We start from the raw sequence: 23,946 nt of genomic DNA on the forward strand, positions 1-23,946 counted from the left end.
ATTCTTGCCTGGAGAATCCAATGGACAGAGGAGCCTGGCAGACTACAATTCATAGGATTCCAAGGAGTCAGACAGGACTGAAGTGACCATGTATACATGGTATTGGAGAGGAAACATGGTTGAGCCAGGAGATAAAATCTTAAAAGAGTTAGGTAGATTACCCTAGGATTTAAAAGATGACAGATAAGGGAGAGGGAAGTAGATAGTTTGTAACATGAGATTAAAAGGCGTGGGAACATAAGAAGAATGGAAGGAAGGTTTTTGTTGTTGTTGTGGAAGTCTCCAAAGCCTATAGCACCCACTATTTCCACGCAGTCTCCCATCCAAGTACTAACCAGGCCCGATCTTGCTTAGTTTCTGAGATCAGATGAGATCGAGTGCATTCAGGGTGGCATGGCCACAGACCCAAAGGGCACAGGTAGTTTGTAAAAGAAGTGGCCCTTGCGCTAAAATGTCCTCTTATTCCAGTGCTGTAAAAGTTTCAGTTTGTTCCTTTACTATCATAAATTAATCTGAATGGCTCATTTATTTGTTTGTTCTATAATTAATCTTTAAAATGAACAAATGCCTTTCAGTAGAAATTATTATATAATAGTAGTCATATAATTGCAAAACTACAGCCTTGGCTTAATCTGCCCCTATAATTATAAAATAAAATGACATAGCACTAGCAAACCTATTTAAAGAATTAAAACTATGGAATCATGCATGGCAAGGAAAGAAAGAATAAAATATGAAGATTTCATGCTAAATGATGTGAAACTTTCTGCTCCATGCTTACCTAAAGCTCTAGCAGAGTGAAAATATGCTTCCTCCTTTAAGGAGAGACCCTGGGACTGAAGCCATCATTTTTCCTGTAACTGACAGATCCTGCCTTACTTACAGTAATTGAGGTATCGGGATGAACTCACCCTATGAGCACAGTAGAACTGCTTGAGAGACTGCACATCATGAAATCTTGAAGAGAGTCAATTGGTCTTTGTATCTCAGGAAGCATCACAGATACCCAGTTTCCCAAGATAGAAACTTCAGAGCTAACCTTGACTCCAGAAGTCTCTCCCATCTCACACATCCACTTATTCACTTACTAATCCTTCTTCATAAATAGCTCTTGAATCTGGTTTTCCTCTCCATTTCCACTGCCAGTGCCCTAGTTCAGTCCTTCATTATCTCCTCCCAGGAACTTTTCATCAATCTACTTTATAAGAAGGTATGTCTCTCCCACAAGTTTTTTCTTTCTGTCAGTCCATACTCTACACTACTATACAGTTAATGTTTCAGAAAATTACTTTGGAGCACACTAATGTCTGTTTTCTTTCAACTAATGCTGAAATATTCAGGGTGGTATAAGTGAGGGTAATTATTGAATATGCATTATGTTTCCTGAATTCAATTTTAAGCATCTCAATGGAGGGCTTACTTCATTTTTTTCCCCCAGTTTGCTTACTGTGTTCAGTGCAATGGTGAATGCAATTAAATAGATGCTTAATGCAGAGCTGGATGATTAATTGCTTTATTCTAGGCAGGATTTCAGCATTTTGAGGAAATGTCAGAGTTATTTTTTTTGTTGGCAGCCTTCTCCTAACTCTCCTTTGCCAAAGGTCTTGTGCTTACATTACTGTGGAAGATGCCAAGGACATTCTCTACTTCTTGCCAATATTTTTATCTATATAATTCATAAGATAGATATACAGTGTTACACTGAAAATTCCTGAGGGGTAAACTAGACACACAAACTATAAATAACTGAGTGGTTCATCTCAGTGATGCACTCGTTATTCAGATATACTAGTAAAGAGGAGTTCCAATGGCATATTTTATTTTCTGAAACTTGGATAAGTGCAAGCAGTCTGCCCACCATCCAGACCACCTGGAAAAATAATCCCATCACTATAAAATCCAAGACTGAGAGGCATGTGGCAGAGCAGTCTTCCTGGGTTCCCTTATCCTCCTACTCTCCGCCTGGGGGCCCCTTATTGACAAAGTCTCTTGTTTTGTATAGCCTAATTGTAAGCACTCATTAGGGCTGTGGATAAATGTACTGATTCACTATGCTGAGCAAGAGGGGGGTCATAGTATGACATTTTTACATTCATGTGAAATAATAACAAGTTTTGGCTGTGTTATAGAAAGTCACCGTGATAGAATATATTTTGGACAAATTAAATACTATTTTCATATTACATATTAATTGTTGACTTAGGCCTTTATATTAATAGGAAATACAAGCTGATGAATTGAGGTTACATTATAGTGGCCAATACACAGCTTGGATACAAGGATAGATAAAAGAGAAGAAAAAAAAACACACATTAAAAAAATTTACTCTCTTCCTAAAGTATTTGACTCTTGGAGTTTGAGTAATAATTAATTTACATAATTTGGACTAAGATGATCATAACAAGTTTCAATTAAGTAATAAAAGAAGTAAAAATTTCAAACTAAAATTTGTTGTTGTTTAGTCACAAAGTCATGTCCGACGCTGTGTGACCTCATAGTCATACCGGTCCTTCACTATTTCCCAGTTCAGTTCAGTTTCGTCTCTCAGTTGTGTCCAACTCTGCAACCACATCAACTGCAGAACATCAGGTTTCCCTGTCCATCACATACTCCCGGAGCTTGCTCAAACTCACGTCCATCGAGTCTGTGATGCCATCCAACCACCTCATTCTCTGTCGTCCCCTTCTCCTCCTGCCTTCAATCTTTCCGAGCAACAGGGTATTTTCCAATGAGTCAGTTCTCCACAACAGGTGGCCAAAGTATTGGAATTTCAGCTACCTCCCAGAGTTTGCTCAAATTCATGTCCATTGAGTTGGTGATGCTATCTAACTGTCTCATCCTCTGCTGCCCTCTTCTCCTTTTGCATTCAAACTTTTCCAGCAACAGAGTCTTTTCTAATGAAAAGACAAAGGATTCAGTTCAGTCGCTCAGTCATGTCCGACTCTTTGCGACCCCATGAATCGCAGCACGCCAGGCCTCCCTGTCCATCACCAACTCCCGGAGTTCACTCAGACTCACGTCCATTGAGTCAGTGATGCCATCCAGCCATCTCATCCTCTGTCATCCCCTTCTCCTCCTGCCCCCAATCCCTCCCAACATCAGAGTCTTTTCCAATGAGTCATCTCTTTGCATGAGGTGGCCAAAGTACTGGAGTTTCAGCTTCAGCATCATTCCTTTCAAAGAAATCCCAGGGCTGATCTCCTTCAGAATGGATTGGTTGGATCTCCTTGCAGTCCTAGGAACTCTCAAGAGTCTTCTCCAACACCACAGTTCAAAAGCATCAATTCTTTAAAATTAAACCTTACAATTTCACCCTGCCATTTTTCACCATATTGAACACCAATAGGAACAAGTTGCCAACAAAGGTCCATTTAGTCAAAGCTATAGTTTTTCCAGTAGTCATGTATGGATATGAGAGTTGAACCATAAAGAAAGTTGAGTGCTAAAGAACTGATGCTTTTGAACTGTGGTGTTGGAGAAGACTAACCCTTGGACAGTGAGGTGATCAAATCAGTCAATCCTAAGGGAAATTAGTCCTGAATATTCACTGGCAGGACTGATGCTGAAGCTCCAATACTTTGGCCAACTGATGCGAATAACTGACTCTGAAAAGACCCTGATGCTGAGAAAGATTGAAGGTAGGAGGAGAAGGGGAAACAGAGGATAAGATTGTTGGATGGCATTACGGACTCAATGGACATGAGTTTGAGTCAGTTCTGGGAGTTGGTGATGGACAGGGAAGCCTGGCATGCTGCAGTCCATGAGATCATAAAGAGTCAGACATGACTGCGTGACTGAACTGAACTGAGCAACAAGTTTAATATCAACATTTGTACAGAAACTCTATGAGACATACACTTCACCATAACTGGAGGAACACCTTCTAAGATTTATAATCCAATTCCAATCTTTAAGTTTCATGGGAACTCTGGCCAAGGGAAGATCAAAGTATATTACATTGACAAAAAGCATAGATTGGGACCCAGGTTGGTGAGTCTCCAGCCCAGATGTTCACTCATGTGACAATGGTCAATGAGCAAAGAAACCTAGCAGCATAGTGATGTCCACGAAATTGGCAGACTTGTCCAGCTTGATGGAGATGTAAATGGAAGACAGAGACTGAGGCAATCTGGAAGTAACTTAGTCTGAAAACAAGCTGCACTTGCTTATCCTCTTGTGCAGGGCTCAAGGAGGTGAAATACCTGATTGCAACGGACCAGTCTACTTCCCTGATGAACAGTGGCTTCTGTTCCAACATGAAAATACTTCACGGCAGTTGTTAGCTTCCACAGACACTTGAGGAGCTGTAACCATTTCTTCCGCCCTGGTTGGGTGTCTAGCCACCCATGCTGACTGTTTCTGAGCCCCATTAGACTGAATTTGTTGGAGAAAAGCCTGGGATGCACATTTCAGAATGTCTTGTGGTAGTATAAATAGTATTGCTGAATTTATGCTAGGCTCAGCAGTGCTCAGGGCTTCATCATTCAAGATCTCCTTCATCCTGGGCACCATTCTGAGGGCATAAGTTAGCAGTGGTGAGCTTCTTTGTGGTGAATGGCTTGTGCAGTTCTGCCTCTGTAGTGGATGCCAGTAGATCAATTGGTCTTAGGACTGTTTCTCAAAATTTCCACTAGATTTTGCCTGAAGATATGCAGTCAGTGGAGGAGAGCAAACCTTGAGTTACTCCATCGATTTCTGGTCAAAGAGCAGTTAGATAGAATTGATGCTTTTAATCCTACTTTTTGATGTGAACTTGGGAATGTTGCACTCCTGGCATAATGTATTTTTCCCACTTTCTCTATCTAATATTATTTTCTATCTATCTACCAAGTTATCTATTACTTTCCAGGTTGTCTCTGACCAATCATTGTTAATCAAAGTCCTTACTGGTGGCTTGCTCATTGTTCAGCAAAGATGGATTCCATTCAGAAGAATTCTGGGAGGTTGGTAGGACCTATGGACTGGCATCTTCTGTCTAATTTTTGCTCCTTCCCAAATTATTCTCATTGGTGGTGGCTTGTCAGTTCCAGGTTTCTTACCGGGACCTCCTATTCTCCTATTGTAAGATAACTCATGCAAATTGTTACTGTGGTGCCTGGGCACGGTGGGCAGCTTCAGTCAGTGGTTCTGCTAAGAGTTGACTTACAATGTCGTGTTAGATTCTGCTGTACAGCAAAGTGAATCAGTTATACATATACATATATCAACTCTTTTTTGTTATTGTCCCATGTAGGTCATTATAGAGTATTGAATAGAGTTCCCTGTGTTATTCAGTTAACTTCAGTCACTTAGTCCTGTCCAACTCTGTGCACCTCCATGGACTGCAACATGACAGGCTTCCATGTCCATCACCAACTCCCGGAGCTTGTTCAAACTCATGTCGATTGACTCGGTGATGCCATCCAACCATCTCATCCTCTGTCGTCCCCTTCTCCTCCTGCCTTCAATATTTCCCAGCTTTAGGGTCTTTTCCAGTTGGTCAGTTCTTCATATCAGGTGGTCAAAGTATTGGAGTTTCAGCTTCAGTATCAGTCCTTCCAATGAATATTCAGGACTGATTTCCTTCAGGAGTGACTGGCTTGATCTACTTATAGTCCAAGGGACTCTCAAGAATTTTGTCCAACACCTTAGTCCAAAAACATCAGTTATTAGGCACCGAGATTTCTTTATGATCCAACTCTCACAACTGGAAAAGCCATAGCTTTGACTATGGACCTTTGTCAGCAAAGTGATGTCTCTGCTTTTTAATAAACTTTCCTGATTTCTCATAGCCTTTCTTTCAAGGAGCGAGAGTATTTTAATTTCATAAGTCTGTGCAATTCAGTAGGTCCTTATTAGTTAGCCATTTTATATATAGTACTGTGTATCCAAAAGTAGCTGTTAGAACTGGTCATGGAACAATGGACTGGTTCCAAACTGGGAAAGGAGTACCTCAAGGTTGTTTATTGTCAGCCTGCTTATTTAAATTATATGCAATGCACATCATACGAAATGCCAGGCTGGATGAAACACAAGTTGGAATCAAGATTTCATGGAGAAATATCAATAACCTCAGATATGCAGATGACACCACCCTTATAACAGAAAGTGAAGAGGAATTAAAGAAGCTCTTATGAAGGTGAAAGACAAGAGTGAAAAAACTGGCTTAAAACTCAGCATTCAAAAAATGATCATGACATCCAGTTCCATATCGTCATGGCAAATAGATGGGGAAACAATGGAAACAGTGGCAGACTTCATTTTCTTGGGCTCCAAAATCACTGCAGATGGTGACTGCAGACACAAAATTAAAAGATGCGTTAGTATACTGTATTGGTGTTTTTCTTTCTGGCTTACTTCATTCTGTATAATCGGCACCGGTTTCATCCATCTCATTAGAACTGATTCAAATGTATTCTTTTTAATGGCTGATAATACTCCATTGTGTATATGTACCACAGCTTTCTTATCCATTCACCTGCTGATGGACATCTAGGTTGTTTCCATGTCCTGGCTATTATAAACAGTGCTGCGATGAATATTGGGGTACATGTGTCTCTTTCTATTCTGGTTTCCTCAGTGTGTATGCCCAGCAGTGGGATTGCTGGGTCATATGGCAGTTCTATTTGCAATTTTTTAAGGAATCTCCACACTGTTCTCCATAGTGGCTGTACTAATTTGCATTCCCACCAACAGTGTAAGACAGTTCCCTTTTCTCCACACCCTCTCCAGCATTTATTGCTTGCAGACTTTTGGATCACAGCCATTCTGACTGGTGTGAAGTGGTACCTCATTGTGGTCTTGATTTGCATTTCTCTAATAATGAGTGATGTTGAGCATCTTTTCATGTGTTTGTTAGCCATCCGTATGTCTTCTTTGGAGAAATATCTATTTAGTTCTTTGGCCCATTTTTTGATTGGGTCATTTATTTTTCTGGAATTGAGCTGCATAAGTTGCTTGTATAGTTTTGAGATTAGTTGTTTGTCAGTTGCTTCATTTGCTATTATTTTCTCGCATTCAGAAGGCTGTCTTTTCACCTTGCTTATAGTTTCCTTTGTTGTGCAGAAGCTTTTGATTTTTTTTATAGTATACATGTTTCAATGTCATTCTCCCAAATCATCCCACTTAATTTTAATTGGATCCCATTTGTTTATTTTTGCTTTTATTTCCAGAATTCTGGGAGGTAGGTCATAGAGGATCCTGCTGTGATTTATGTCAGAGAGTGTTTTGCCTATGTTCTCCTCTAGGAGTTTTATAGTTCCTGGTCTTACATTTAGATCTTTAATCCATTTTGAGTTTATTTTTGTGTGTGGTGTTAGAAAGTGATCTAGTTTCATTCTTTTACAAGTATACTAACACATATATATGGAATTTAGAAAGATGACAATGATGACCCTGTATGCAAGACAGCAAAAGAGACATAGATGTGTAGAGCAGACTTTTGGACTGTGAGGGAGAGGAAGAGGGTGGGATGATTTGGGAGAATGGCATTGAAACATGTATACTATCAGGCAAGAAAGGAATCGCCAGTCTATATTTGATGCAGGTTACAGGATGCTTGGGGCTGGTGCACAGGGATGATCCAGAGAGATGATATGGGGTGGGAGGTTGGAGGGGGGTTCATGTTTGGGAACTCATGTACACCCGTGGTGGATTCATGTTAATGTATGGCAAAACCAATACAGTATTGCAAAGTAAAATAAAGTAAAAATAAAAATTAAAAAAAAATAAAGATGCTTGCCCCTTGCAAGAAAAGCTATGACAAATCTGGAGAGTATATTAAAAAGCAGAGACATTATTTCCTAACAAAGGTCTATATAGTCAAAGCTATGCTTTTTCCAGTAATCATATATGCATATGAGAGTTGAACCATAAAAAAGGCTGAGTGGAAAAGAATTGATTCTTTTGAACTGTGGTGTTGAGAGAAGACTCTTGAGAGTCCCTTGGGTTGCAAGGAGATCCAAACAGTCAATCCTAAAGGAAATCAGTCCTGAATATTCACTAGAAGAACTGATGCTGAAGCTGAAGCTCCAATTTATTTGCCACCTGATGCAAAGAGCCAATCATTAAAAAAGACCCTGGTGTTGGGCAAGATTGAAGGCAGGAGGAGAAGGAGACAACAGAGGATAAGGTGGTTAGATGGCATCACTGACTCAACAGTTATGAATCTGAACAAGCTTGGGGAGTTGGTGAAGGACAGGGAAGCCTGGCTTGCTGAACAACTGAGCGACTGAACAACAATTGTATACATGTCAGTCTCCCAGTTTATTTCTTTCCCCTTTCTTCCTTGGTAACCATAAAATTGTTTCCTTTATACATGACTCTAGTTATGTTTTGTACATACATTCATTTATACCATTTTTTTTAGATCCCACGTATAAGTGATATCATATGATATTTGTCCTCTCTGTCTGATTTATTTCACTCATTATGACAGTCTCTAGATCCATCACTGTTATGGAGAGTTTTGAACAGCTGGGATGGATGGAATGAAAAAATCTTAAGCCATTCTGTGTGTGCTAATGAGAATTTCTGAGAGGAAAAACAAACTCTCTCAGAACAAGAAGCAGCTTTACAACTTAGAGTGCTCATTCTGTTTGAGTCCTAGTTCCCACCAATGAACCCATACAGAAACTTACCATTATATGCACTATTACCCTTGACAATTCCATTTCAGAGTGAAAGCTCTGAGTTCAGTTCAGTCACTCAGTCATTTCAGACTCTGTGACCCCATGGATTGCAGCACGTCAACCTTCCCTGTCCATCACTAACTCCCGGAGCTTGCCCAAACTCATATCCATCGAGTTTGTGATGCCATCCAACCTTTTCATCCTCTGTCATCCCCTTCTACTCCTGCCTTCAATCTTGCCCAGCATCAGGGTCTTTTCCAGTGAGTCGTCTCTATGCATGAAGTGGCCAAAGTATTGGAGCGTCAGCTTCAGCATCAGTCCTTCCAATGAATATTCAGGACTGATTTCCTTTAGGACTGGCTGGTTTGATCTCCTTGCAGTCCAAGGGACTCTCAAATGTCTTCACCAATACCACAGTTCAAAAGCATCAGTTATTCAGTGCTCAGCTTTCTTTATAGTCCAACACTCACATCCACACATGACTGCTGGAAAACAACACAGCTTTGGCTAGAAGGACCTTTGTTGGCAAAGTAATGTCTCTGTTATTTAATATGTTATCTAAGTTGGCCATTGGCCATAGCTTTTCTTAGAAGTAGCAAGCATCTTTTGATTTCATGGCTGCAGTCACCATCCGCAGTGATTTTGGAGCCCCCCAAAATAAAGTCTGCCACTGTTTCCATTGTTTCTCCATTTATTTGCCATGAAGTGATGGGACCAGATGCCATGATCTTAGTTTTTTAAATGTTGAACTTAAGCCAGTTTTTACATTCTCCTCTTTTACTTTCATTAAATGGCTTTTTAGTTCCTCTTCACTTTCTCTAAGTGTGGTGTCATCTGCATATCTGAAGTTATGGATATTTCTTCTGGAAATTTTGATTCCAGCTTGTGTTTCATCCAGCCCAGCATTTCACATGATGTACTCTGAATAAAAGTTAAATAAGCACAGTGACAATATACAAACTTGACGTATTCCTTTTCCAATTTGGAACCAGTCTGTTGTTCCATATCCAGTTCTAACTGTTGCTTCTTGACATGCATACAGATTTCTCAGGAGGCAGATAAGGTGGCCTCATATTTTCATCTGTTGAAGAATTTTCCACAGTTCGCTGTGATCCGCACCGTCAAAGGCTTTGGCATAGTCAATAAAGCAGAAGTAGGTGTTTATCTGGAACTCTCTTGCTTTTTCAATAGTCCAGTGGATGTTGGCCATCATATCTCTGGTTCCTCTGCCTTTTCTAAATCCAGCTTGAACATCTGGAAATTCATGGTTCATGTACTAGCATGATGGCCCTTGACAAAGCCTTCCTTGGGTGGTAAAACTGGCCTCAGGCTTCTAAGAATACTTATGTCATAAAGAGGCAAAGAAAGAATTTACAAGTTTTGTAGAGTAAATGCTCTCAGAAGAGGGAAGCTGAGACCGACAGTCAGAAAGAAGTTTGTCTAAAATTTAGCGGAAGTAAAGAGATGGGAATACCAGACCACCAGACCTGCCTCTTGAGAAATCTGTATGCAGGTCAGGAAGCAACAGTTAGAACTGGACATGAAACAACAGACTGGTTCCAAATAGGAAAAGGAGTACATCAAGGCTGTATATTGTCACCCTGCTTATTTAACTTCTATGCAGAGTACATCATGAGAAACGCTGGACTGGAAGAAACACAAGCTGGAATCAAGATTGCCAGGAGAAATATCAATAACCTCAGATATGCAGATGACACCACCCTTATGGCAGAAGGTGAAGAGGAGCTAAAAAGCCTCTTGATGAAAGTGAAAGAGGAGAGTGAAAAAGTTGGCTTAAAGCTCAACATTCAGAAAATGAAGATCATGGCATTTGTCCCATCACTTCATGGGAAACAGATGGGGAAACAGTAGAAACAGTGTCAGACTTTATTTTGGGGGGCTCCAAAATCACTGCAGATGATGACTGCAGCCATGAAATTAAAAGACGCCTACTCCTTGGAAGAAAAGTTATGACCAAACTAGATAGCATATTCAAAAGCAGAGACATTATTTTGCTGACTAAGGTCCATCTAGTCAAGGCTATGGTTTTCCCTGTGGTCATGTATGGATGAGAGAGCTGGACTGTGAAGAAGACTGAGTGCCGAAGAATTGATGCTTTTGAACTGTGGTGTTGGAAAAGACTCTTGAGAGTCCCTTGAACTGCAAGGAGATCCAACCAGTCCATTCTGAAGGAGATCAACCCTGGGATTTCTTCGAAAGGAATGATGCTAAAGCTGAAGCTCCAGTACTTTGGACACCTCATGCAAAGAGTTGACTCATTGGAAAAGACTCTGATGCTGGGAGAGATTGGGGGCAGGAGGAGAAGGGGACGACCGAGGATGAGATGGCTGGATGGCATCACGGACTCAATGGACGTGAGTCTGAGTGAACTCCGGGAAATGGTGATGGACAGGGAGGCCTGGTGTACTGTGATTCATGGGGTCGCAAAGAGTCGGACACGACTGAGCGACTAAACCGAACTGAACTGAACTGAAGAAAACCTTGAGGACAACGCTTTGTTGGAATGTATATATATGAAGTAGTTAATTATGAGATTCTTTCTTATGCTATGTTGCATTAATTTGTTGCTTTTATTTTAGTCTCTAAGTTGTGCCCAACTCTTTTGTGACCCCATGGACTGTAGCCTGTGAGATTTTCTGTCCATGGGATTTCCTAGACAAGGACACTGGAGTGGTTTGCCATTTCCTTCTCAAGGGAATCTTCCCTACCCAGGGATTAAACCTGAGTCTCTTGCATTGGCAGTTGGATTCTTTCCTACTGCGCCATCTGGGAAGCCCAGAGATAAATTGCTATGATTTATTTTAGTGATCCTTGTTCAAAAATGTAATATATCAGATTAAAATTGAGCAAAACAAAAATTAGTTTATTTACAAATGGACCTGAATCCTCTATAAAACGTACTATTTGCTAACATTGTGAGATAATTTTCTACCAAAATTAGTTATTATTATCATTTATTATTATTATTGGAGTGATTATAATGCAAGACTAATTTTTTTAGACTATTCAGTCTTGTTTAAAGAAAGCAAAATTTACTAGGAGATGAAATTTGTAGCAAATATTAAGTAAGTAAATCATACCATTTAATAAACATAACTCATAAAATGTATTAGAAAGTATGTTGTTGTTTTAGTTGCTCAGTGATGTCCCACTCTTTTCAATCCCATGGACTGACTGTAGCCCCCCAGGTTCCTATGTCCATGGTATTTCCCAGGCAAGGATATTGAAGTGGGTTGCCATTTCCTTCTCAAGGGGATCTTCTAACCCAGGCATTAAACATGGGTCTCCAGCATTGGCAGGTAGATTCTTTATCACTGAACCACCTGGGAAGCCCATTGAAAGGTATAGATAACAAAAAATCAAATAGCTGGCAAGAAGCCCAGATAATAAGTTATCCATTGATAAACCATGCTAAAGAGAAAATAAAATTATGATAGGACAAACAATTGTGTAACTTTTAGACAGAAAGCAACAGAAAGAGCAATGTTTTACAATGACAGTTCTGAGATACTAACTACGTTTTCTAAAATTGATCACATATTGGTGACACCCAGGAGAGTTTAATGGTAGATCCATAAATACACTGTTCAGACAATGCAGGAAAAGCCCATAACTCTTTAGCAGATAACTAGTCAGCTATGTCTGTAGTAACCTGCTTTTCGCATATAGTACTTTCTATTTATTAACACCTATGATCAAACCGGAACCATAATCCTACTAACTGCTTCATCAGCAGAGAAGATTGATATATGGCAGAAATAAGGATAGTACCTAGGAACTCTTCATGATCTTGGATTCAGGTTTGCATACTTGGGCCCCATATTAATACATTTTGCCTCAAGATATGTATTTATTTCAAAGTAATTTTGAAACAATATACCTTATGCAATTACCTTGCAGCTATTTAAGATGCTAAGGTACCAAATGATCACTATAATGGAACTATATGACAGAGATTTAAATTCACCACTGAATATTATGAAAAAATCAAGGAAAAAAAAAACAAAACAGAAGCTGATCAGTCCTCTGCATTCAACCTATTTTTAAATACTGTTATCTATGGCTCAAAAATTGTCTTTATTAACCTAAATGTTTTGAAAATATTACCATAAAGAAGTATTTCTTAAGAGGCTCTGGTGAAGCCAGGGATCTTCTATTGTTCAGAACAAGAAAGTCAGCAGTTTATCTGTGTTATACTAATTGGTCAAAGATAATCTAAAAGTCAAGATTTAGTAGGAAATAAAAAATAATTGCCAGATTTAATTCACCTACAGATAAGATTTTTATCTTCATAACCAAGTGTATTTTCTCAATACTTAAAAAGTAGCTTGAGGAAAAAAAGAAAATTTTAATTGCTCACTCGATATTATAATAGGATTACACAATTTTAAAGGGATGACATGTCCTGATTTATTTTCACCTGTTTCTACCTTTATTTTCCAATTCCTTTTATTAAGTTTATATCTTATATTTAGAAGAATACAACACTTTTATGAATGTAGCATGTTGTGTGGGTAGCGAAATTTTTCTAAAGTTTGGGTTCTTAGGGACAGTAGATGAAGATAATAGAACACATAAAAACTGAAGGTCTGCTTTCCAGTTTCTTTTCTGTGGATGTCTGCCCTGGTCAGCACACAGAATGAATTTATCCATCCATCGGTCATCTGAATGCACGTGTGTGTGCTCATTGACTTTAGTCATGTCCAACTCTTTGCAACCATATAGGCAGGTCCTACCAGGCTACTCTGTCCATGAGATTCTTCAGGCAAGAATACCGGAGTGGGTTGCCATGCCCTCCTCCAGGGGATCTTCTGGACCCAGGATCGAACTCGCATCTGCCTGTGTCTCCTGCATTGCAGGCAAATTCTTTACTCACTGAGCCACCTGGGAAGCTCAGAGACTATATGCAGGGCCATAAAAAAGATGAGTTTGTTTGGGGCAAATGGGTGAAGAGATTCACAAGCTGTCTCCTTATGACAAATACTTCACACAATATTCCCAATAGTTCAGCCATTATCTGTCGTCATCAGACTAGGTAGAACACAAAAACAAGATAAAAAACAATTCAATAAAGCTGGTATTTTCTGATATTTTAAAGTAATGAGTAGAGCTATGATCATAATGTTCCCTAAGAAGTGTTAGACAATTAGTATTTATGAAATTGTTTATACTTCATATAACAGGTGATGAAGAGTCAGACTGATAAATAAGTTATATTAGTCCTTCTACTGTCACAGCGACATCAACATTTTATCTTTTCCTTTTAAGACTAGAGCTTATTCCCACTGCATTATGCTACCCTAACTCTTTGCGGGTGCTTCATTCCCAACCCAATTCATCCCACATTTCACTTCATTTCAATATCCTTCTTCTTTCTATCACATCTTACCAGTTCTTCAAGACTTAACTCAAGCTGTCATGATGGTTACAGTACAGCTTTTCTCAGATGGATTTCTCCTTTTCTAAGCTACCAAAGAACATTGGTTTGAACCACTCACACTCTTAAAATATTAAGCAAACTATATATTTTTCTTTCTTACTAGATAGTATTCTCCCTAGGAGGAGAAGGAAAAACAGGACGAGATGGTTGGGTGGAAGCTCTAGGAGATGGTGAAAGATAGGGAAGCCTGGCTTGCTGCAGTCCATGGGATCCAAAGAGCTGGACATGAAGGAGTGGCTGAACAACAACAAATACTCCCTAGCATGAGCCAGACTGCATACCATAAAATGTTTGATTGCTCTATTTCTGATATTAAAGATTCTCAGTAATATAATCCTTCACACAGTTCAACAAGATTGTGTGGATTAACTGAGATTAATACATGTGAATGTACCTCACTTGATGTTTGCCTAAAAGTGCATGAGAATGAAAGAAATATTCATGTGTATGAATATGTGAAGCAGATGAGAGAGAGAGAGAGAGCAAAAGGAAAATGGAGTGAGGCAGATGGAAAATTCCCTTGGTAGAGTTGGAGAGAGAAAGAGAAATGGAGATAGAGAGACCAGAGAGAGGAGTTGTTCCATCATTCCAAAGGGAAATACTTTAGTCCCTTTAAGGTTCCCAGGTGGCACAGTGGCAAAGAATCACCTGCCAATGGAGAGGACTCAAGAGATACAGGTTTAATCCCTGGGTTGGGAAGATCTCCTGGAGTAGGAAATAGCAACCTATTGCAGTATCCTTGCCAGAAAAATTCCATGGACAGAGGAGCCTGGCAGGCTTCAGTCCATGGGGTTGCAAAGAGTCAGACAAAATTGGAAAGGGGAAAAGAAACAAAAAGTAACTATTTCTCCCTAGGCAAGAACAGCCTTTCTAAGTTATTTTCTTCTTCAAGAGGGAAAGCGAGAGCTGGTGGGGTCTGCTCTTCTTGCGGGGAGAGTGGGAAAAGGAGAAGAGATTCTCTCCCACCACAGAGTACAGAGAAACTCTACCAAGTAAATAAAAAGCTGATGGCATAATGGCAGGGGTTTCAGTGAAGACCCAGGAAAGAAAGTGGCCACATGGGGAAGAGTGGCACTGTGAATTCAAGGTGACTCTAGTAGTGATTTCAGTCATTAACTGTGCTGACCACTACAGAATAAGTTGGAGTGTCTGCCAAAATTCTCGTGGGGAAAAATAAAGGAACTCGGAGTGTCTTAGGTTTCAGCAATTACTTTTATGTGTTTGGCCAAATAATACATCATTGAGGGATGACTCACGTTCCATTGACCATCCACCCCCAGGCTGAATGCCAAAAAGGCATCTCTACTATACGAAAGCTGAGTTGTACAATAATAATTTTATATCCAACTTTTCATACATCTGAATTGCTTGAAAGATTTTAATGTATACTTGTGCTGCCTTATGGCTCTTTCCCATCTTTTTTTTTTTTTAAGTCTTTATTGAATTTATTACAGTATTGTTTTTGCTGTTTTTATGTTCTGTTTTTTTGGCCATGAGGCATGTGGGATCTTAGTTCTCCAAACAGGGATTGAACCTGCATCCTCTGCATTAAAATGTAAAGTCCTAATCACTGGACTACAAAAGAAGTCCTTACCCAACTTTTTTGAATCCTCATATCAATATTTAAAGTGACTTTGTGTAAAAGTGGAGAAGGAAATGGCAACGCACTCCAGTATTCTTGTCTAGAGAATTCTTTGGACAGAGGAGCCTAGTTGTCTGCTGTCCATGGGGTCACACAGAGTCAGACATGACTGAAGCGACTTAGCATGGATAGCATGCATGCATTGTGTAAAAGAGTGTGTGCTTCACTATGGCATTCATCCATTTCCATTAGTCTTGATTAATAGTTAACATCAGTAACTGTGCTCCTACCATGCTATCTACAGCAGTAGTACTTGGAAAAATTTAACTACTGTGCAGAAATAGTTATGCATTCGTGTTCAGTCACTCAGTCATGTCAGAGTCTTAGTGAGCTCATGGACTGTGGCCCTAGGCTTCTCCATCCGTGGGATTCCCCCAAGGAAGAATACCGAAGATTGTTGCCCTTTCCTCCTCCAGGGGATCTTCCCAATCCAGGGGTCAAACTCACTTCTGTATCTCCTGCATTGACAGACATATTCTTTACCACTGAGCCATCTGGAAGCCCCAGAGTAGTTCTGTGTGTGCTTAGCCACTCAGTCATGTCCGACTCTTTGCAAGCCCATGGACTGTAGCTCACCAGGCTCCTCTGTCCATGGGGATTCTCCAGGCAAGAATACTAGTGTGGGTTGCCATGCCCTCCTTCAGGGGATCTTCTCAACCAAGGAATCGGACCCAGGTCTACCACACTGAAGGTGGATTCTTTACTGTTTGAGCCACCAGGAGTTATAAAGACATGTAAAGCCATCATCAAGCAACTTTTCCCACCCTCATTTAAGATTCTACATCTACTCTGGCAATCTGGAATGTTGAGAATCTATGGAAAAGTCATGTGATGGTGGCTCACTGGTTTAGGAAATATTAAGCTAAGTATTGAAAATTTTTATGGATATATATGATGCAAGACTCACATTTGAATTTCCTTTTGAATACAAATTTGGGCAAACATATATAAATTCTCAATAAATACTTGCTAGTTTGGATGGAAATTGAGAATTGACTCTAACAAGAAAACATTACACTAAGAAGTTTGTTCCTATGAGATGATGGGAATCCAGTCACAATATTGAGTCTGGTTTAATCTGGGCTTATCCTGCACATAAATCAAATAATTCATTTCTGTCTATAATTGCAAGAAGAGGCATGGGGAAAAGTAAAGATAGCCGTGTCAAAATCAAATGTCCCCTGCCTTTCCTCCCTTTCTATTTTTTAATACACACATTGTCTAAATTAGACATGCTTGTTGTTTATGCCAAAAACACTGTTGAAATGAACACTATTACAGGGAGAAGGAAATTGAGTGGTTAGTTAAGTGTCCCACATATACATTAGTGAGTGTAGCATAGTTGTATTAAAAATTTTTAGTAATTTGATAAAATTATGAAAAGGATTGTTTACATTGTAAGGGTATATTTGTTATAAAGTAATTGGGAAGATATTAAGATCCTAAGAAGGCAAATATGAGTTTTGGATTTATGGCAGTTATGTATTGAGACTATCTCAAAGTGCGATGGCTGACTGAACTTGAAAGGGTTCACTGAGTGAGTCTCTTATTGATTCAGTTGGGTGGAAGCTGAAGCTGGAGTCTTCTGGAGGCTCCTTTGGGCCACTTGAACACTAGGCAGCTGGTCCTCTCTCCCTTTCTATGTAGCATCATAGCCTCCTCATGTCACCCCTCTATGTATGACAGCTAAACTATTTGCATGGTAATTCAGAGATTCCAACAGCACAAAAGCAAAAGGATATAGGATTTTAAGATTTAAAAACAAAAACTGACAAAGTTTTTAATCACCACTTTCTAGAGATTAAAATAAGTCACAGAATCATGCAACAATCATCATGAAAGAGGATAATGCAACTGAATGTGAAAGTGTGAAAGTGTTAGTCTCTCAGCTGTGTCAGAAACTTTGTGACCCCATAGACTGTAGCCCACTAGGCTTCTCTCCATGGAACTTTCCAGGCAAGAATACTGGAATGGGATGCCATTTCATTCTCCAGGGATCTTTTCAACCCAGGGATTGAACCCGGGTCTCCCACAATGCAGGCAGATTCTTTACTATATGAGCCACTAGGAAAGCTGTCACCAAAAATGTGCAAGCAGTGACAGATTTCCCCTTCTTGGACTCTGAAATCACAGTGGATGGGGACTTCAGCCATGAAATTAGAAGAGGATTGCTTCTTGGCAGGAAAGCTATAACAAACAGCATGTGTGTGTGTTCAGTCACTTCAGTCGTATACAAAATTTTGTGACCATAACATAGATAGTATATTAAAAAGCAAAGATATGACTTTGTTGACAAAGGTCCGTATAGTCAAGGCTATGGTCTTTCCAGTTCAGTTCAGTCACTCAATTGTGTGGGACTCTTTGCGACCCCACAAACCACAGCACGCCAGGCCTCCCTATCCATCACCAACTTCCGGAGTTCACCGAAACCCATGTACATCGAGTCAGTGATGCCATTCAACCATCTCATCCTCTGTCACCCCCTTCTCCTCCTGCCCTTAATCTTTCCCAGCATCAGGGTCTTTTCAAATGAGTCAGCTCTTCGCATCAGGTGGTCAAAGTATTGGAGTTTCAGCTTCAACATCAGTCCTTCCAATGAACACCCAGGACTGATCTCCGTTAGGATGGACTGGTTGGATCTCCTTGCAGTCCAAGCGACTTTCAAGAGTCTTCCCCAACACCACAGTTCAAAAGCATCACTTCTTCGGCATTCACCTTTCTTTATAGTCCAAACTCGCATCCATACATGACTACTGGAAAACCATAGCCTTGACTATACAGACCTTTGTTGATAAAGTAATGTCTCTGCTTTTTAATATGCTGTCTAGGCTGGTCATAACTTTCCTTCCAAGGAGTAAGTGTCTTTTAATTTCATGGCTGCAATCACCATCTACAGTGATTTTGGAGTCTTTCCTGTGGTCAGGTACAGATGTGTGAGCTGGAATGTAAAGAATGCTGGGCACCAAATAATTGATGCTTTTAAAATGTGGTGCTGGAAAAGACTCTTGAGAGATCCTTGGATAGCAAGAAGATCAAACCAGTAAATTCTAAAGGAAGTCAACTCTGAATATTCATTGGAAGGACTGATGCTGAAACTCCAATACTTTGGCCACCTGATACAAAGAGGTGACTCACTGGAAAAGACCTTGTTACTGTGAAAGACTAAAGGCAGGAGGAGAAGGGGGTGACAGAGGATAAGATGGTTGGATGGCATCACCAATTCAATGGACATGAACTTGGACAAACTCCAGGAGATGGTGAGAAACAGGAATGCCTGGCATGTTGCAGTCCATGGGGTTGCAGAGTCAGATATGACTTGGTGATTGAGCAACAACAGCGCTAGTGGTGATTGTTTCATTGGAGACATGTTTTGGAAACTAGCTACTGTATTAAGTATTTGGGACTCTTTTAATTGTGTAGCTGCAAGAGGACAATGTGTTGAAAGGAGAAAAAGAGCAGCATATGGTTTAAACAGTGAGACAATTAGCTACACATATGTGATTACTTTCTTTGCACAGATTCCATTCCCCTTGTAGTTCAGGGTATTTTAATTTTCATGAAGTTAAAATAATGAATGTTTCATGAAACTAAAATCATGTGTTCCATGCCAAAGTATTTTTTCCATTGACTTCTTCCTCGTAATTGTTATTCATGGAAATATTGATATCTAGTAAATTTCCTTTTTCTTAGTCCTGAAACAAACATGATAGGATAACATTTGCATTGCCACTCTGCATGGTTTACTGCTGACCCTAAAACACAGGGACATTGTGTTGAGGACACTTACCCCTGTACAGAGTCCACTAAAAAGAAGTCAAATTCTTAGTGTATATCAAAAGAAAACACCAAAATAAAATTGGTTTTCATATATATGTAAAGAAAATGATTAGATTTTTCTTCCATGGCTGAGCAGACAGCATTTTCAAAGGGAATTGAGAAGCAACATGAAGCCATGCATGAGACACTCATAATAAATGTGGTACAGGCAAGAGCTGTAGACTTGATAAAGGTTAAGCAAAACCACGCAAGAATACAGAAAATGCATACCATCTTCCCTGTCTAGAATTATTACTTTATTTTGAGAGTCATATTCCCACATATGTGTGCAACTCCAGGAAGGCATGAGAGAGTTGTAGAGCTGGCAATTTGGCAAATATTTACACTGGTGATGGAACTTTCAGTTGCTTTAAAGAAGAGTTCTCTGTCTTGTTTTCATTGTTACCTGTGTATGCGTGTATGTATGTTTGTGTGTACAAGTTGGTATATATTTAGCTGCATTCTGAAAGTACACTGAAGAGCAAGGAGGTTATGTTTCCTTCATTTAAATAGGCAGCCTTTCTTAATCCCCTTGGGTTTCCCTGATGGCTCAGTTGTCTCAGATGGTAAAGAATCTGCCTGTAATACGGAAGACCTGGGTACAATCCGTGGGTCAGGAACACCCCCTAGAGAAGGCAATGGCTACCCACTACTGTATTTTTGCCTGGAGAATTCCATGGACAGAGGAGCCTGCAGGCTACAGTCCATGGGGTCATGAAGAAGTAGATATGACTGAGCAACTAACATTTTTACTCTTCTGAATCCCCTGCCTTTCAATCCCATGCCTCTTTCTAAACTTCTGCTGGAAAAGTTCTGCTGTGCCACTCTGGCTCACTTTCCCTAAAGAATGTGTCTCTGGTCTGTGACTGGGGACTTAGGAAGTGACTTGAGTGTGTGGGGAGGGGTAATAGTGGTGGTTTGGTTACATGATATAAAACAAGCAGCAGATCACGGTTTTCTACAGCTGAGTTGATTTTCCCTGATTGTCTTGATTGGAAGGACTGTGTTGAGAATACCTAGTTTCAGTTGATCTTTCTACTTGAAAACGGATGTCCTCCCTCTGCCCTCTGTGGGTCCTGGTTTGTCTAAAAGTTGAGCTTCTAAAGTTTTGTGGGACAATTTGATTGAGTTCATGATTTTTTTCTTCCTCTGTATTCTACTAAATTATATTATATATATAGCCATTCTGTTGTTTTCCACTCAAGGCTATGGTTTTTCCAGTGGTCATGTATGGATGTGAGAGTTGGACTGTGAAGAAAGCTGAGCGCTGAAGAATTGATGCTTTTGAGCTGTGGTGTTGGAGAAGACTCTTGAGAGTCCCTTGGACTGCAAGGAGATCCAACCAGTCCATTCTGAAGGAGATCATCCCTGGGATTTATTTGGAAGGAATGATGCTAAAGCTGAAGCTCCAGTACTTTGGCCACCTCATGAGAAGAGCTGACTCATTGGAAAAGACTCTGATACTGGGAGGGATTGGGGGCAGGAGGAGAAGGGTACGACCGAGGATGAGATGGCTGGATGGCATCACAGACTCAATGGACATGAGTGTGAGTGAACTCCGGGAGTTGGTGATGGACAGAGAGGTCTGGCATGCTGCGATTCATGGGATCGCAAAGAGTCGGACATGACTGAGCAACTGAACTAAACTGAACTGAACTATATAGTTACTGGGCTTCATATGCACAAATTTTGTAACCTGGGACTATATCATTTCATCTTTACATTTCCATAGACTAGCACAACAGAAACTACTACAGAAATGAATAAGGTAAACTTATGGTTAACTGAAATAGCATGGTGATACAATTTAATTTAGTACAAAATAAACTACAAAATCTTTATAAGAACAAATGAACTATCCTCACCTGTTTAGAAACTTGGACAAGGTACATCATAGGATAAGATGCAAGAAAAATTTCAAAGGGGAAATATTTGTCTATTATTTTCACAAACATCTAAAAAACAAAGCCATCTGGAGTAAAGAAGAATTACAGCCAAAAAGTGGCAAAAAAAAAAAAAAAACTGGTTCGATGACTTTGACCTGAGAGCTACTTATTTCCAATGCCAATTTCTCATGTTTTACCAGTTCAAAATCACATCTCTCTGAGAATGGCATGTTGTCTCATTGGAATGTGATATAACAAACAGATCATTTTATCACATCAGAGATTAACGTGAGTATATTTATTCAAGGTGCCTACCTGTATCACAGATCAGTCCACAGTATAACTTGCCAAATGGATATGAATGATAAAAGTTAATAAACAGGAAAGAGTATCAACTAGTAGAAACTGTGACTCAAGCACAGGGCAAATAGCACCAGCTGACACATAGGAATTAATCAGCATTCAGTGTCTTAATGAGGACGTTGTTATTATTTCCTGTCAAAAAATTAGTTTCCCTTTCCATGATGACTTAGAGGAGTTAGAAAAGAAGCTTTCCTGAAACAGGAAATCTGTGTGGCCTACTTTATGCTACCTAAGAACATAACTCTCATACAGCTTGCAATTGAAAATGACTAAACCATTCTGCATTATTTCACAGATATCATTTGACATCTTTCTAATAATAACACTGTGATATAAATCATTGGTACTGATAGTTCTTCAATACAGAAATCAATGACCTTATTTTTACATTTTTTCCTTTATACTCATGATGAATGACGTCTAAAACAGAAAAGAAAGCAATTACTTCTTGTTTTAAAAGGAAAAGGCTTCATTCTATTACTTCCACATCCTTGACACAGATAACAATGGCAATCTAGGAGTAGTAGAGAAAATGTAGACAAGGATGCTCAGGGCTACATAGAGGCAGATTCCAAAAGAATGGAAATATTAACCTTTCAGATGTATAAATTTTCCCACTCATCTGCAAAAGGAGTCACTATTCTCTGTTCTGCATTAAGCAGCTAGAAATAACAGTTCCTAGAACAGAAAAAAATAAATCAAGTTTAGCTCTTTTTTTAGGGCATTTGTTATTAATTGACCTCTGGTCAGTCAAAAAGCTGCATGTTCTGGTTCAAATACACTTAAATTTTTATTTATAATTATGAAAATTCTCACATTTTTCAGTCATTTATATGCCTTAGAATGCTTTCATATAATTTATGTGGAGCTATCAAACTGGAAATGAATTCCTTTTACTATTAAACTAAAGTATAATTTATTTTACTGATAGGATACAGAATAATTCTGTTATCTGGGTTAATTCAATATAAAATATTTAAAGGCAGTATTTGTTATTTTCTGCACTTTATCCCAGTAAAATTAAATCATTTAAAAATATAAATCCAATAAACTAGTGAATACAACTTTTAAAAATTGTGACTCACTATATTGTACACCTGTAAGCTATAAAATATTGCTTATCAACTATACTTCAATTTAAAAAGAAATTAAATATATACCTAAATTAATCTCAATATAAATGTGAAAATAAACTCATTGAGTGTTCCCTAGTCCCAGGCATTGTACCAGATATGTGCCTTCTTTATTCTCAACACCAAATCTTTAAGATCACTAACACATGGGGAGACAGAGGCTTAAAAAAGTTGTCACATGTCTAAGAATATATACCTACTAAGTACCAAACATAAGATTTACACATTCATTTCCTTAATGACCATCTTGACACTTAATAAACACGTTATACTGCCAGTTCATGTTTAAGTGCCAGTTCACTGAGAATTTCTACTTTAAGCTGAATTTATGCAAGAAAGCTTATGTTATCCAAAAGTTAAATAAACATGTGTATAAATTAGCAGCTTTCCACATAAGCAAATATATTTATAGAATTAATTATTAATCTACTTACGTTTCCTTGAGTATTAGTAATAAAAATACTCAATATATTGTCTGAATTCTAAAATTCTATTTCCTTAAATTGATGTTCTCCTTTATAAGAGAAAAATTTAAGAAAATTCGATCTGACTCAAGTAAAATAAACTCTTGAAATTAAAATACTGGATTGTTTTTATCATAGTTGAAAGAATGTGTGTGTGTGTGTGTGACAAGTTACTTCAGTCACATCCAACTCTGCGACTCACTGGACTGCAGCCTGCCAGACTCCTCTGTCCATGGGATTCTCTAGGCAAAAATACTGGAGTGGGTTGCCTGTACCCTCCTCCACGAACCTGCATCTCTTATATCTCCTGTACTGGCAAGAGGTTTCTTTACCATTAACACCACCTGGGAAAACCCACTTGAAAGAATATAGGACAGAAACAATTTGTTATTACTTACATTTGGTAAGCTTTTTAGAACAAATTCCTAAGGTACATCAGAGGTGATAACCTTTAGTTTTTGGTTCACTTTTTACTAAATTAAAGATGTAATTAAATTGAAATTAACAAATATAAGAAGTTCTTCATTGCCTAGGCATTGCTGAGTCAGTGGCATTCATATATAGCATAATAT

The 23,946-nt window shown here is 39.1% G+C and overlaps 1 pseudogene; it reads right to left on the minus strand.

The window, feature by feature from the left end:
• Positions 1–286: 286 nt before the first annotated feature.
• Positions 287–405, minus strand: LOC114115468 (5S ribosomal RNA; annotated as a pseudogene).
• Positions 406–23,946: the final 23,541 nt, after the last annotated feature.

Source organism: Ovis aries, chromosome 6 (assembly GCF_016772045.2).
Source record: "Ovis aries strain OAR_USU_Benz2616 breed Rambouillet chromosome 6, ARS-UI_Ramb_v3.0, whole genome shotgun sequence".
In the NCBI taxonomy this organism is placed as follows: Eukaryota; Metazoa; Chordata; class Mammalia; order Artiodactyla; family Bovidae; genus Ovis; species Ovis aries.